The sequence below is a fragment of the Tachypleus tridentatus genome, chromosome 7, assembly GCF_004210375.1.
Source record: "Tachypleus tridentatus isolate NWPU-2018 chromosome 7, ASM421037v1, whole genome shotgun sequence".
Classification (NCBI taxonomy): domain Eukaryota; kingdom Metazoa; phylum Arthropoda; class Merostomata; order Xiphosura; family Limulidae; genus Tachypleus; species Tachypleus tridentatus.
The window spans coordinates 40,793,075-40,808,054 of NC_134831.1; the positions used below are offsets into that span (position 1 = coordinate 40,793,075).

General features: G+C 33.1%; 1 pseudogene across 1 annotated transcript in view; it reads left to right on the top strand.

Moving 5' to 3' along the window:
* The first annotated feature begins 2,053 nt into the window (after positions 1–2,053).
* Positions 2,054–14,980, top strand: part of LOC143257661 (uncharacterized) — a 100,717-nt pseudogene continuing 87,790 nt past the window's right edge. The window contains exon 1 of the transcript XR_013031977.1: positions 2,054–2,377. The product of XR_013031977.1 is annotated as an uncharacterized LOC143257661 (transcript). The remainder of the gene's footprint in view (positions 2,378–14,980) is intronic.

The following is a 14,980-nucleotide window of genomic DNA, read 5'->3' on the forward strand; positions in this document are numbered from 1 at the left end:
TCAAGGGATCGGTATTTTCAGTTTCTGAGCCAAACTGTTCTTCTGTGGCTCTGGTTTGGACACAGTAAACCTGACTACATACAATGACCATTAGCTTCACGTGCAAAGGGAATGTAGATACGATAAGCCCCTGGCGGCTAATAAACAAATCCACAAAGTGGACCTCTGTTTTCTTAACTCTATGATGGAGAACCCGTTTTTCAAATAAACTCGAATTAAAAATTCAAGATATTCGAAGATTCGATTGTAAAAATTTAGGAAAGATATTACGTTTTATTGGCTAATCTTGTCTACAACCAGAATATATAAGGTTAAGTATTGTTCAGCTATTGATATCTTTAAAACCACATGCTTTAATACACTAATATATTATACATTTTTACGGATTGAGATTCTTCCTTGCGGTACCTCAGCAGTGAACTATAATGATTATAACATAGAAATTCATGATTCGATGCCAGTGGAGAACATGACAGAGAATAGCACATTGTGCAAATTTGTGCTTGTCAACAAACAAGTTAGAAACATATCAAAATTGAGATAATGAGCCAATTTTAAACAAAATCAATCATTTTTGGTTGGTTGATTGGAAGTAAGCACAAAGGTACACAATGGGCTATCTGTATTTAGCACACCACGGATATCGAAACTCGGTTACTAGCAGTGTGAGGCCGCAAACATATCACTGTATGCTACTGTAACCCATAAGAATGTTTCAAATATCCTTGATATATGTTATAAAATGTGCATTGAAGTAAAAATTTAAATATTATATAGAATTTTATATTTAATATTTTCAGTTCGAATGGATAATATCTTTGCTAATGAACAGGTCAGGTAGCTCAAATTTCAGACAGCCATCTATACTTTGACCTGGTTTAGATGGAGTGAAACCAGGCAACATCACCTACCGCCCATACAGCTATCCTTAACAGAATAATAGATTTAGATTATTATATTAATTTGTTACGTACAATTGTTATAGTAAATCACTTAATCAGTTGATGATATCTTAGATGCTTTATTCTCCAGGTTTTAATCAGTGAATAATCCATAAACAAATAAAGACGTTCAATAATTAGATACCATGAATACCACATATCGTTGAAATGTAAGGATTTTTTGTTTCTTTGTTTGGTATTTACCTATTTTCCGTGACAGATGGCGCCGCGCTCGGTTACATATACTTTCTCTCTTTGGCTTAAAAAAGTGTAATTAATTATGTGAGAGGAAAACATAAATACGAAGCTTTTAGTGATCTTTTAGACCATCAACTAACTGGTTTAAAAATTGTGTGAAAAGAAGCAGAATCTGAGCAGTTACAGCATACTGGTGTTAGTGCATTGATCTAGTTATTAAATATACTTTTTGTTCTAGGTTTCAGAATACACTCTACACGGTTTCGAAGCAGGCTAGTGTTTTTGTTTTTTTCAGCTTTAAATGCACCCTACGTTTTGAAGCATGTCTTACCCGGCGGCTAAGCGGTAAATTCGAGGGCTTAAATATTAAAATTGAGGGTTCGATCCCCGATTGGGACACAGTTAACATTGCCCACTGTTGATACCTTTATGCTAAAGTTGTTGTTAAGTAAAAAAATATACAAGGGGTTATGCGTTCTCTGCCCACCATGGATATCGAAACCCGGTTTCTAGCGGTGTGAGTTCTCAGACATGCCGCTGTGCCAATGGGGGGCTTACGGTGCTCTCTTTGTATAATTTTGGTATTAGTCCCTTAGCAACGCTGGAAAACTAACCAGTAAGTGTATGTCGCTAAAGAGACGTTGTTATGATTGTTCTATATAATGGATACATGAAAAAGTGTGGTAGTGAAAGGTTTTAAGTTATTTACGTATATGAAAGCAAGTTTTCTCTTTGTGTTTTTGTGATATAAAGCTCTGCGCAAACTAGATATGATTTCTTATCGAGCCAATAGAACTACAGGTCTAAGTCTCCTAACCAATCACCATAAAGACTTTTCGCGGTGAGGTCATTTCGGGCACGTGAGCGACAACGTTTGCATCTCGTGCTTTACACGTCGATACGTCAAGGGAGAACGCCAAAAGGTGCAGTATCAGCGACGTACGAAGACCATCCAATATCTACTCTAAGCTGCGAGCTTTAATACTAACAGCAGACGGCACATTATAGACTATAGCTTATATCATTTCAGGTTCCAAAGCTTCGACTTGGAGAATGTTTGCATCAAATACCTTGTACTGGTGTAGGGCACTTGCGTTTGTCAACGAACTTTGAGTGTCTTTCTTGGGGTCACTACAAAACATGTAGAAAGAGTGATTCTCCTTGCGGCTATAACTTAACTACAGTAGCTTCGTTTATTTTGGCCCAAGACCAAATCTACAGACACTGACACAGATAAGGTAATAACTTTTGTTTTCAAATTCAAGATTTTATTTTACAAAATGGTTTACAATTTTGAATTATCGGCGTTAAACATTTTCTATTATCTTTTTATCATATCTTTTTAAAAATTAAATATTTACACTAACTCGAAATTTTTCCTGTGTTATAGTAAATGTCTTCAAACGTGTCAGTTTTTTAATGCAATACAAAATTGCACCTTAAAAATTTTTATAAGTTATTTTTCCATTAAATATGTGAAAAGTGTAAAAGAATGTAAAAAACTGTGTGACAGAGTAGTAGACCCACTTGTTCGAAAACTACATTATAGTGTTAAAAAACTGTGACAATAGAGTAGACCTAGCCATTTGAGAACGTCTTATAGTGTTATATAATATTGTGACAGTACAATAATGTAATGTACCTTATGTGTTACATCTCAGTTGTTTAGAAACTGTTGGTATAATATGCCTAAAGTAAAGCCTATCTGTTTGATAACTGATTTATAATGTTTCTAAAGTGTGTGACGACGTGGTTGGCCTAGCCTTTTGAGAACGGCCTATAGTGTTACAAAATATTGTGGCAATACAATAATGTAATGGGCCATATGTGTTACACCTCAGTCGTTTAGAAAATGTTGATATAATAAGCCTAAATAAAGTAAAGCCTATCTGTTTGGTAACTGATTTGTAATGTTACTAAAGTGTGTGACAACGTAGAACTGGTTTATAGTGTTATAAAATGCTGTGACAACTTAATATTAGTAGGTCTATAAGCCTATGCCTTTGAGAACTGGTTTATAGTAGGTCTACCGTCTTGATAAATGACTTGTGGCGTTAGAAAACTGCATGATAACATAGTTAGCCTACATGATTGAAACTGACTACAGTGGTAAAACTGTATTAACAGAGCAAACCTAGCCCTCTGAGAACTGGCTCATAGTGTTATCAAACAGTGATAAGGTAGTATGCCTATCTATTTGAAAACAGATTTATGTAACCTATATTAAAGTCTATGTGTTACGTCACGTTTAATTTCTCGAAATATGAGGATATATAAAAAATCAAAATGCATTTATCTAAATACAATAGTTTCATAAATGTCTGCCCACTACGATTTTAGTGACGAGGGTGCAAGAGTGCCATGACAGGAATGCCGTGAAACCTTAAAAGTGTTGTGAACGTTAGTATAATAAGCCTAAGGTAAAGACATAGTGTGGGATCACCTCGCCTAGAGCCAAGTGTATAACATTTATTACGAAAGGAAAATATCGCTTGAGTTTTAAACTTAAATTATTTCTGAATTAAGCTATTTTCTGTTGTATCACCAACGTTTTAAATAAAAAAGAAGCCTTTTTGATAAACGAAGACTAAATTAAGAAATCTATATAAATATAACAGTACTGTCTGTTCTATGTCCATGTAACTACTTTGCGGGCTGTGGATTTGTGTTTGTGTTTTCTTATAGCAAAGCCACATCGGGCTATTTGCTGAGCCCATCGAGGGGAATCGAACCCCTGATTTTAGCGTTGTAAATCCTAAGACATACCACTGCACTAGCGGGGGGCTGCGGGTTGTGGAAGGATCTTCATCAAAATTGGTTTGGTGGTTCAACAAGTCAAATCTGGAATACATTCAAATTTTGTGTTTTGTGTTTTTGTGGACGTTTTTTTGTTTTGTTTTTCACTACTTCCTCATCTCCTGTGGTGGATCTTCACCAAATATGATATGGAGGTTTGTTGGGTGTAAAGGGGAGATACATACACATTTTCAATTTTGTGTTTTGCGGTTTTTATAGGCGTTTTTGCGTTTTTTAAAACCACGCCTCCATCCTGGAGACTGGCACTCCAGTTAATCGACAAACATATTTCCTGTTCTGTTGGCTATACATTTCATTTTGTACTTTCAATACATACGCTAACAGCAGCATTAGGTTATATTTTTGTTACAAAGCGACGCGACATAAAAACTATTGTTGGAACGTAATGTTACCAAAATACACTGGTTTATATATATATATTAGTTGTAAGTCCAACAGATTATTATTCTATAAATACGTCACGAATCCATTTCATGAATGATCTTAATTTTGATTGGCTCACAAAGGTGTTTACCAATGTTTGACGGCTTCAATTGCACTCTTCTGCTTCTTTTGTGGTCGAGCTTGAATTCGCAAAATATATTTATTTCAGTTAGCTATAAAACGTGAGGTTAGTGTATACTTGCCCCGTCATTTTTGATGGGATATACGCTAGTGGTATCATAAACCTACAAACCAACACAGTAAGCCGACCTGTTTCAAAAACTAGCTTAGAGCGTCATAACACTGTATGACACCGTTGTAAACCTAGCTGTTTTAAAGACGATTTTATTACAACACGTATGATTACCTCTTTGAGAACTTTTATGTTATGTCTATTTTGAGAAATCTGTATATCTTGAGGGTCATTCATGACAACTCTGGAAAACACCTTATTCTTGTTTGTTCGTTATAAATAAGAGCGTGTCGAATAATAAATTTCAGATAGGTAAAAACGAATTTTTACGCGATGAGGAATGTTTCATTTACAATTGTTTGGTGACACTGTGATCCACTTGCTTAGAGACAACGTTTCAAACAACTAACGGAAATTCACCTTTTATGAGATCCATTCAAAATCAGTGCTAGCAATTCGAGACGTTGTCTCCAAATAACCACAAGTAGACGTCACACTATCCTAGATTAATTTTTTTGTAATATGTTTTTAAATATTCCTCTTTTCGTTTGTAATATAATGCACATTTTACGACTTACTGGTTTCGTTGTAAAACCTGTGTTTCGAGGTTTGCTCGTTTCTTTGTAATATAATACATATTTTACAAATTGCTAATTTCGTTCTAAAACCTATGTTTTATGTCTTGTTCGTTTCGTTGTAACATGTGTTTTATATCTTGTTCATTTCGTTGTAATAGGATATATTAAACTTTATATCTGTCTATTTTCTTGTAATAGGCCCTATGTGTTACATCTCAGTCGTATCTCGGTCTTTTAGAAAATGATAACAGTTTTACACAAGACTTTTCAAAAGCTCTTCACGAATGCGGTTTTGTTACGTAAGGAACATTTGCATTTCTGTTATAGCTTACATTAAATCCAGAAAGATCTATATACTCTTTAGGCTTATGACACATAGCTCTCTCGTTTAGCTCATATCGCAACAATTATAACGTAAGTTAGACTCGTATAAAATCTTTCCTACGTGATTCGTATGGAGAAATAATAAGTATGATTTATCATTCAATTATTTTAAGTACTTCATATTTCACAACTTTATTTGAATTTATAGATTTATTGAGGCTGGTTACCAAGTACGGATATTCCTAAATAGTAGCCTTTATCTTAATGATGTGACGTATTTGTAGCTGGATTATTAAAATAACTCATCAGAAATACTTAATGATTAGAAATAGTGGTTAACAGTAATGCTCACGCAAAACGATCATAACTATTGAAAACTCTACCTTACAAAGACAAAAAATGACATCAAAGACACCGTTTAGTATTTTAGGTATAAAACAAATTTATGAGCCTACTTTCGGAAGTAGGTTTTGTAACAAGTGTGCTGATCGTGAAAGATCTTGTCTTGAAAATACACGATGAAACTGATCATCATAAAAGAAATCCGAAAGGGCACTTATTTTAGACATATAGTGTTGTGCGTAAGTTCAACTGAGATGAAGAAAGCAAACAGAGGGTGTTTTAATGAGAATTTTTAAACAATAAAGTTTAGGTTCAAAAGTTGAGATGAGGAAAGTAAACAGGGGGCGCTTTAATGAGAATTTTTAAACAACAAAGCAAATTAGGTTCAAAAGCTCGTGAGTAAGGTAAACAATTCCCTTTCAGAGGTTTATTTTTCCAGGGATGTAGCTTGTCTTATACAAATTGATTCACGTCGACTGTTTGTTTGACGGATGAGTCAAATGTTGACTGATTCATAAGCCTGTATAAATTTCAAAGAGATCAAAAGGGAACAAATCGATTGATGAGAAATTATGGATAACGGAATTTCAGAAGTAAATGCGTCATTGCTGCTTGTATTTAGTATCATAAAATTATTGTAATAACACAATTTTACTTGTGAGTGCGGTGAAAATTGTTTTAATCAGTGGTCTTCCCGTAATTACCATCACGTGTATTACAAAATGTAAGGTATGTGTGTACATATATTTATATATTTAGAAAAGCTACAAACTAAAGAAAAGGATTCATCAAAAGGAAGGATAATGGAAATCTTCTTCACATTTTAGGTGAAGTATAATTAAATGTAAGTTCCTGAGAGAGAAAGAGAAACAAAACTTCAGCCACAATACAAACATCCAACATTTTGTGATTATATAATATACCATGATTAGTAGAGGTAGTAGTGAAAGTAAGACTTAAATTACGTTGGGAATACACCGTCTTTCAAGTTTAACCTCAACTATGCCAGTCTCATATGATAAAAAAGACATAGACAAAGAATAATTAAGCAGATATGGACGATCCAGCCAAAAACATCCCACATCTTTATCATCTTTAGCTGTCAGCAGCCGGATGTGGGAAAGGACAGTAGGAAATAATAGGAAGACAGCAAAATTGTAATGTATTACATTATTTCTTGTTGCCTTTTAATTTTTTTTATTTGGTTATTTTTATATGTTTTATTTCTTGTTAACAACCAGCTTACCACATCAGCTGAAGGTGGTAAAGATGTGGAATGTTGTCGGTTAGATCATCACATCTGCTCAATTGTTCTTTGTTTATGTTGTTTTCATCATGTGAGACCGGCAAAGTTGAAGTTAAACTTGATAGACGATGTACTCCCAAAGCAAGTTGGGTCTTACTTCTACCAGTACCTCTAATAACAAAGGCAATTACATAATGACACACCTTATGATTTGTGTCCAGGTGCTGGATGTTTCTATTGTGGTTGCGATTTTGTTTCTCTCTCTCTTTCATGAATTTACATTTAATTTTATATATATATATACTTTCTCTCTGAGTTCAATGAGCATATCATGTACATATGAAGCTTCATCAGCTAGTGATAAAAACAAACTACCAATATATGTAAATATCAAAGACCTAATTGGGATTGTATAATGTCGTAAAGCAGAAGCTAGTAATTTTATAGCGTTACTGACACTATCAGCCTAATATCTCAATAATTAGTATCTCACGAAGTTCGGCTAGCTTAAAATATTTAGGTATTTTTAATCTACACATTAAAACGCCAGTGCAAGATAACCCTTCATGATTTAAAATTAATTATAACAAATATATATATTACACATTTTCACCAGATACTATCAGTGAAACTAATATTCAAGAAAGAATGGAACATAACTTACAATATAAAATTTATTGTTCGCTTGTAGAATCTTACCATTACTCCAGTTGTGATAGCTCTAACTTATCAACGTGAAACCTAATGACTATCTGTCCCCTGTAAAAGTGTCTATACTGCATACCCAATCTGTAACACGATGAATATTTATTTTAGGTTAGTGTCAAGCAGATAGTTTTCGTCATCTAATATTATCGTAAAATAACCTTGGTAAGTTAGTTTGTGTATTGAGTGTATTATTGAGTTTACATATTGAATTACCAGTTCAGAAAATAAATTGATCTTTCATTAGTTCGAAAATATTTACCAGCAATGTTTTCTATCACAAAATTATGCTATTGATTGATTGTTTAATAGATCCACTGTTTGATAAACTATTTATCTGATAGCTTCTTTAGTGATTAGCTCAATATTTTATAGATCTTTTGTTTGGTGGATTCAATGTTTGATATCTTCTTTGACTGATTGATCCAATGTTTGATATATCCAAGATTTCATAATTATTTATTTAGTATATTTTTTTGTTATATAGATCCAAAATTTGATTGATCAATATTTGGTAACTTATATGTTTGATAGATCTACTCCCTTGTGGATTCTTTGTTTGGTAGATCCACTCCTTTGTAGATTCTTTGTTTGGTAGATCCACTATTTGATAGATTCATTGTTTGGTAGATCTACTGTTTGATAGATTATTTATTTCATAGATCAGTTGTTTGATAGATTATTTATTTCATAGATCAGTTGTTTGATAGATTATTTATTTCATAGATCAGTTGTTTGATTGAATCATTGTTTGATAGATATATTGCTTAATAGATTAATTAAGAATAAAAGAAACATTAGACAAGCTTATGATACGGGAAGTAACCTTATGATATGAGAAGTCAAGTTAAAACGTATTTTCAACACTCTTACCATAAAGAAACATAATTTACTAGTAATTTTAATCATTGCTACTATTACAGTAATTGTATTAGTTGCTACTGGATCCAAAGGATTTAGTTGATTTCATGTTAACCTCATGTTTGTATTCCAGCTTAACTATAGTTGTAGTCGAATAAGGAAGCACGTTATGCTAATATAATAATAGATAGGCAAGCAACTATTTATAAACAGAAGAAAACGTTTTTCCTTTTGTTTATAAATCGTTGTTTCCCTCTCTATTATTAATTAAAACTGTATTATTTTGTTCCTACTTTAGCCCTAATTTAGGTTTCTTTCAACACCTGTATTTTTAACTTTGATCACATTATTAAAACCTTTGTACCAGTCAAGTCTAAATCGCACCGTTCTGAATCTTCATATTTGAACAAGGAAACTTAACTAACTTTCCAGCATATTGTCGATTCGTTCTGCAAGGAAGTATACGTACAACCACGACTGGTTCTCACGTACTAGCCAAAAGTGCTCCGTTACGGTGGTTTATCGTGAACATGAAGACATTTCTAGACGCTCTCTCGTCGCTTTATAGGCAGATAGAAACGTGATTTGGCGCAAGTTACATATTTCATTCGATGAATAATGACTTGTTCTAGCTTCCAAAGAGCCAGAACTGATCAGTGGAATTTATAAACAAAAGCCGAAATAAGGTTTATTCTTAGTCTGCGCTCAGTGCATATAAAGTAATGTTTTGTAGTACAAGTATATTATAAGATTTTAACAGTATCTCCGAATTTGGGCGTCTAAAAGAAAGCCGCCAATTATATGTCACATGCAATACAGTATAAAACGCATCTCTACGTCTTCACTTTTTATTTTCCTGCCAGAACTAAAGTCCAATTGTATGAGATGAGGGAAGAGGTTGAGATGAAAACATAACCACTACAAGCTTCCTTATCTATCTTTTGTTATCCTGTTGCTTTAAAAGGCCTAAATATGTTCGAATGTAGGTAAAGTTTAAATATGTTATTGAATCTGTCAAATAAATTGTTCTTATTACAGCACGTTAGTATAGTTGTTTTTATCTTTTCTTTTCAATACATTTACGGCTAACTTTAAGCTCTCTCATAGCTCAGCTGATAAACAATCAATCAGCTAACTAATCTTAAAGCAATTTGTTTTGTGGATTTTGTTTTTTTTAATTAGAGCTATATGTCAAACCAAAGGACATTAGAGAATGCCCAGAACAAAAGAAGTCATAATAAATGCTGAAATTAAACAAACAACCATTATTGCTAGAAAGAGGATTTTTTTTTATTTGCGTTTACAGCTATCTATATGAAGAGCATTTTAGTTGATTTTGCTTCGTTTTCCAATAGGATTGTTTGAGTATTGTAACGCTATATTTGTTTTCAGTTATTGTTACAGCTATCTCCATTAAGAATGTTTAGTTATAGTTACAGCTATCTCTATTAACAATGTTTTAGTTATTGTTACAGCTATCTCTGTTAACAATATTTTTGGTATTGTTACAGCTATCTCTATAAACAATGTTTAGCTATTGTTATAACTACCTCCATTAAGAATGCTTTAGTTATTGTTAAGGTTGTTTCTACTAAAATTGTTTTAGCTTTATTACGCTACTTGTATTAAGAATGTTTTAACTGTTAACCTCTGTTAAGAATGTTTCAGTGATTATTACTGCTGTTTTACCAGTAATGTTTCAGTTATTTTTACGGCTGTTTCTACCAAGAATGTTTAGTTATAGCTACAGCTAACTCAGTTAAGAATGTTTAGCTATTGTGACAGCTACCTCTGTTAAGAATGTTTTAGTTATTGCTACAGCTATCTCTATGAAGAATGGTTTAGTTATAGTTACGGATATTTCTACTAAGAATATTTAGTTATAGTCACGACTATTTCTACTAAGAATATTTAGTTATAGTCACGACTATTTCTACTAAGAATGTTTTAGAGTTTTTTAATTATTACTTCTATTTCAGTGAGGACTGTTTGAGGTTTTTTTATATCCCTATTTTGAATCAAGATGACAACGTTATGAATATAAGTGTATTTTCTTGAATGTATGATTTTAACTGTTTAAAATGTTCGTATATAAGCATAAATCCACGTGTATGTTATCACTATGGATGAACTGAAAGAACAGTTAGTCAACAATACCCTAAAACAGTTACCAACCACCAACTGTCGAGCCACTATGATCGAATGATAATATTTGATAGTCAGTCACCTAATGTACCAACAGTTCTCAAATACGGAGCTCGTTTCTTCGGCAAAGAGAAGAAAACCATAATATATTGGGTTCGAATTCCTTGTTGTCCCATATGACAATTGAAATAGCACGTCTCCGTCGCAGGCCTTTCTGTTAATTGATAAAACCATATTGGTATTTTATTCGTACCTTCCTTTGATGCGAAATGAATTGAATTCTGTCTTATATTCATGTGTGTTTAGTCTTACGTTCCCCTTTGTGTTAAGCCCCTGTTTGTACAGCGGTATGTCTACGGATTTACAACGCTAAAACCAGGGTTTCGATTTCCCTCGTTGGGCTCAGCAGATAGCCCGATGTGGCTTTGCAGTAAGAAAACACACACACAATACACACCCTTGTGTTAAAAATGAATAAATGTGTTGGGCTTTCTCTTGCATTATTTTGTGTAACGAAAAAGTATATTAATTTTTATCCAGAGTATCGGTCCGCTGGACAGAATTCATGTGCGTTCGTGATTAATTAAGGTTATCTTAGGACATGAAAAGTTGCTTCCTTTATGTAATTGTAAAAGAACGCCAAAAAGAAACAAAACCTGCAAGACGAAAAACCAGAAACCGCAAGTTTTCACATATCCTTCCATGGATCCATCACATCTTCATTGATATTTTGGCAAAAATCTGTCTACACCTGCGAAGTAGTTACGTGGACATACAACAAGAGTGACTATTATATTTATATAGATAAGTAGCTACATTGACGTACAACAGACGTTATAATTACCTTTATATATATTTAAACCGTAAAGTACCCGAACGTCTAACAGGTACCTACATTTTTGTCTTACAGCTCTTTTCATCCAACAGAATTTGATTGTGTACATCTTATTAGCCGTTTTTTATACTTAGGAAATACATAACTACATCTTATCACGGCGAAGTAAGGAATAGGAAATACATAACTACATCTTATCACGGCGAAGTAAGGAATTATGAAGTACACACCTCTTATTTGCAGAAACGTCTTACTAAAAAATATTATACTTAAACATCTTTTTTGAAGAAATGTTTGGCAAGTAACTATTATGTATGTATATCTTAGCAGCAGAAACTTCCATTAAAGATTATTAAGTTAAACGTTTAGTCTAAGAAATTTCTGGCAAGGAATTATTAAATTATAAATCCTTGTGTTGTGCTCATACGTTGTTTTTTGATCACGTGGATGTGTATCTTTTATGAAATCTTGGTCTTACGTAATCACGTTATTAAATGTATCCTCTTCCTCTGTCAAATTATTTATCTACCTCAGTAGTTTACATTCATTTTAAAAACTGTATCAAACTACATTAAACGACAAAGTCTAATTTGACTAAATGTCCAAAAAACCTGAATTTAAGTAAGCGTAAAATTGCGCGGACGCTCAGCAAATAAAGACTGAATATACAGTTTTTTGTTTTTAGATTTGACAACCGTAAAATGAAATGTTTTCAAACCGAATTCGATGTAGCACTCATAGAGTATTTCGTTTATCCTCTACATAAAGCCGTTGTTAATTTTGCGATTACAGTTGCTCGTGTTTATGTGTCTAGATTCTTTTTATTGGATAAAGTATCCACTTCTCGCTGCACAGTACATTTTAATATGCATATCTTCTCGACGAGATTAAGTTAAGATGACAGCATGCCAAAATTAAATTATCGAAAGCATCAAAATAGCCTATTCAATAATACGTTTTTTTAAATGAGAGAAACAAGTTCAAAACATACACAGCAAATAAAGGCAGAAGGGATAGAGAGCGAGATGGCAAGTATAAATAGTTTTTTCTTGTTCTCGAGTCCGTTCCAAACCGTTCTTTGATGTTGTTACAATATCTCATCTTTACGACTTCAGTAATTATTGTTCATCTTCCTTTTCTTTTTGTTCTGTTTCAATTTACGTTTTCAAACACATGTAGGTATTGATGTGGTAACTACCATGAGTGCCTAATGAATTATGTAACACATATATATATTTTAGTGTCATAGAAGAAAAAAACACAGATAATTTGTTTGTTTGTTTGTTTGTTTTTGAATTTCACACAAAGCTACTCAAGGGCTATCTGTGCTAGCCGTCTCTAATTTAGCAGTGTAAGACTAAAGGGAAGGCAGCTAGTCATCACCACTCACCGCCAACTCTTGGGCGTCTCTTTTACCAACGGAAAAACGCCCCCACGGCTGAAAGGGCGAGCATATTTGGGGCGACGGGGATTCGAACCCACGACCCTCAGATTACGAGTCGCACGCCTTAACACGCTTGGCCATGACGGGCTATAAAACAGAGAATACATCAATTTACGCAATACCCGTTTCATCGAGTAACAGATACTAAAGGGTTCTGGTAATATATGGAGTTCAGGTAACTGAAAACAGAGAGCTATGATAATGGGAAATAGGAGAGTAAGTCAGACATCTGGAACCATTCAAATATCCATTTTTTAACTCAGTTGATATGAATTTATATAATTACAGATATTTTTTCTAAAAGTAGTCGAAAGTTGAAAGTTTGCCAAAAACAGTTCATGGAAGACATGCTATACAAAATTTACAATTTCAAGTATTGTAATACAAAACCAGATTGTTAAAGTGTATAAAAAAGTATTTTGGTGTTTCAACTGTCGACACTACTTTCAATTATTGTACGGTTTCCTTACACGAGAACTGTCTTTCAAATTTTACAAACACTAAGAGCTTCTGATATTTGTTTGCTATTTATGTTGATGGATCTTCTTCAAGAAACTTACATGGAAACAACAAAGCCCTATCAAAACTCCATAAAACTTTTTCCAATGTGTTACATGTTGAAACAATGTTGGTTTCTCATCAATTTGAAGTTTAAAAACGCGAAACTTTGAAGGAAACGTCGATTGATCTCTTCATCAATTGCAGCTATCCATGCTCATAATAAGCTGCTTTAGTAGTGTTAAGAAACAAAACTAAAACCAAATCAGTTCTTCCTCAAAATCTTGACACAGATTCACAGCTAATACCGGTACAGTGAAATATTGGGCGGAAGCAAAGCAAATCCCTTACGGTGTTACAGGAACTTAAATAGAGACAGACAGACAGATAGGTAGATCTAAAACAACCTTCTCAGAGCAACATCAGATGTTATTTAAGAGACTGTTAGGTGATGTGTTTAAGGTGCGAGAAATTTGACAATTTAAGACTTTTAAAGCTACACCTAAAGTATTTTTACAGTATCTGAACAAAGTAATACACATTGACAAAAAAACAACAATTTAGGTAAAAAAAACTGAACAGTAACCGAAGATTGTTGTATGAAACAAAGTTAAAGACAAAATAATAAGAAACTAAAAACAGGGAAAAGTTAGTAATAAAAAGGATAACAAGACATATCTCCAAACGCAATCAAGATAGAGAGAGCTATTCATCAATCTCTTCAAAGTGTAATATCTAAAAACAGTCAGGTTAGTCATAAAGAATCACACGTGTAAAGATGTGATATTTTAAAACAGTCAAGTTAGTCATAAAGAATCACACGTGTAAAGATGTGAAATTTAAAAACAATTAGAGATAAAGGATCACACGTGTAAAGATGTCAAATTTGAAAACAATTAGATATAAAGGATCACACGTGTAAAGATGTGATGTTTTAAAACAGTTGGGTTAGAAATAAAGGATCACACACAGAGAGAGATTTGGTATCTAGAAACAGTCAGGTTAGAAAGAAAGGACCAATCAGAAAATCTAATTATAAAACAGACATTAGACGACATGACCAGTACGAATAAGAAATAATCAAACTTTGAAGCTACTGTGTTCAAACCCTAGGTTTAAGAATATTTAACATCAAAACGTGTTTCTTGAAAATTCTTAAATTATTATGTTTTTTTCAACAACTAAAAGCCAAATGAGATTATTTTACATCTATCACTGTGTTATTTCTTTTAATCGAGCATCACCGCCTTAGATATATATACTGGTATATTTAATACATTTATTTCAAAAGTGTTTGATTAGTGGTAACTTAATTATTTCAAAGCTGTTATTTTCTTTGTAATTACGTATAACTCTAAGCCTAACTACTTCTTTCATTTATGGTAACTTAGTTACTATCTATCTTAACACTGTGTGCTACTCAACTACAT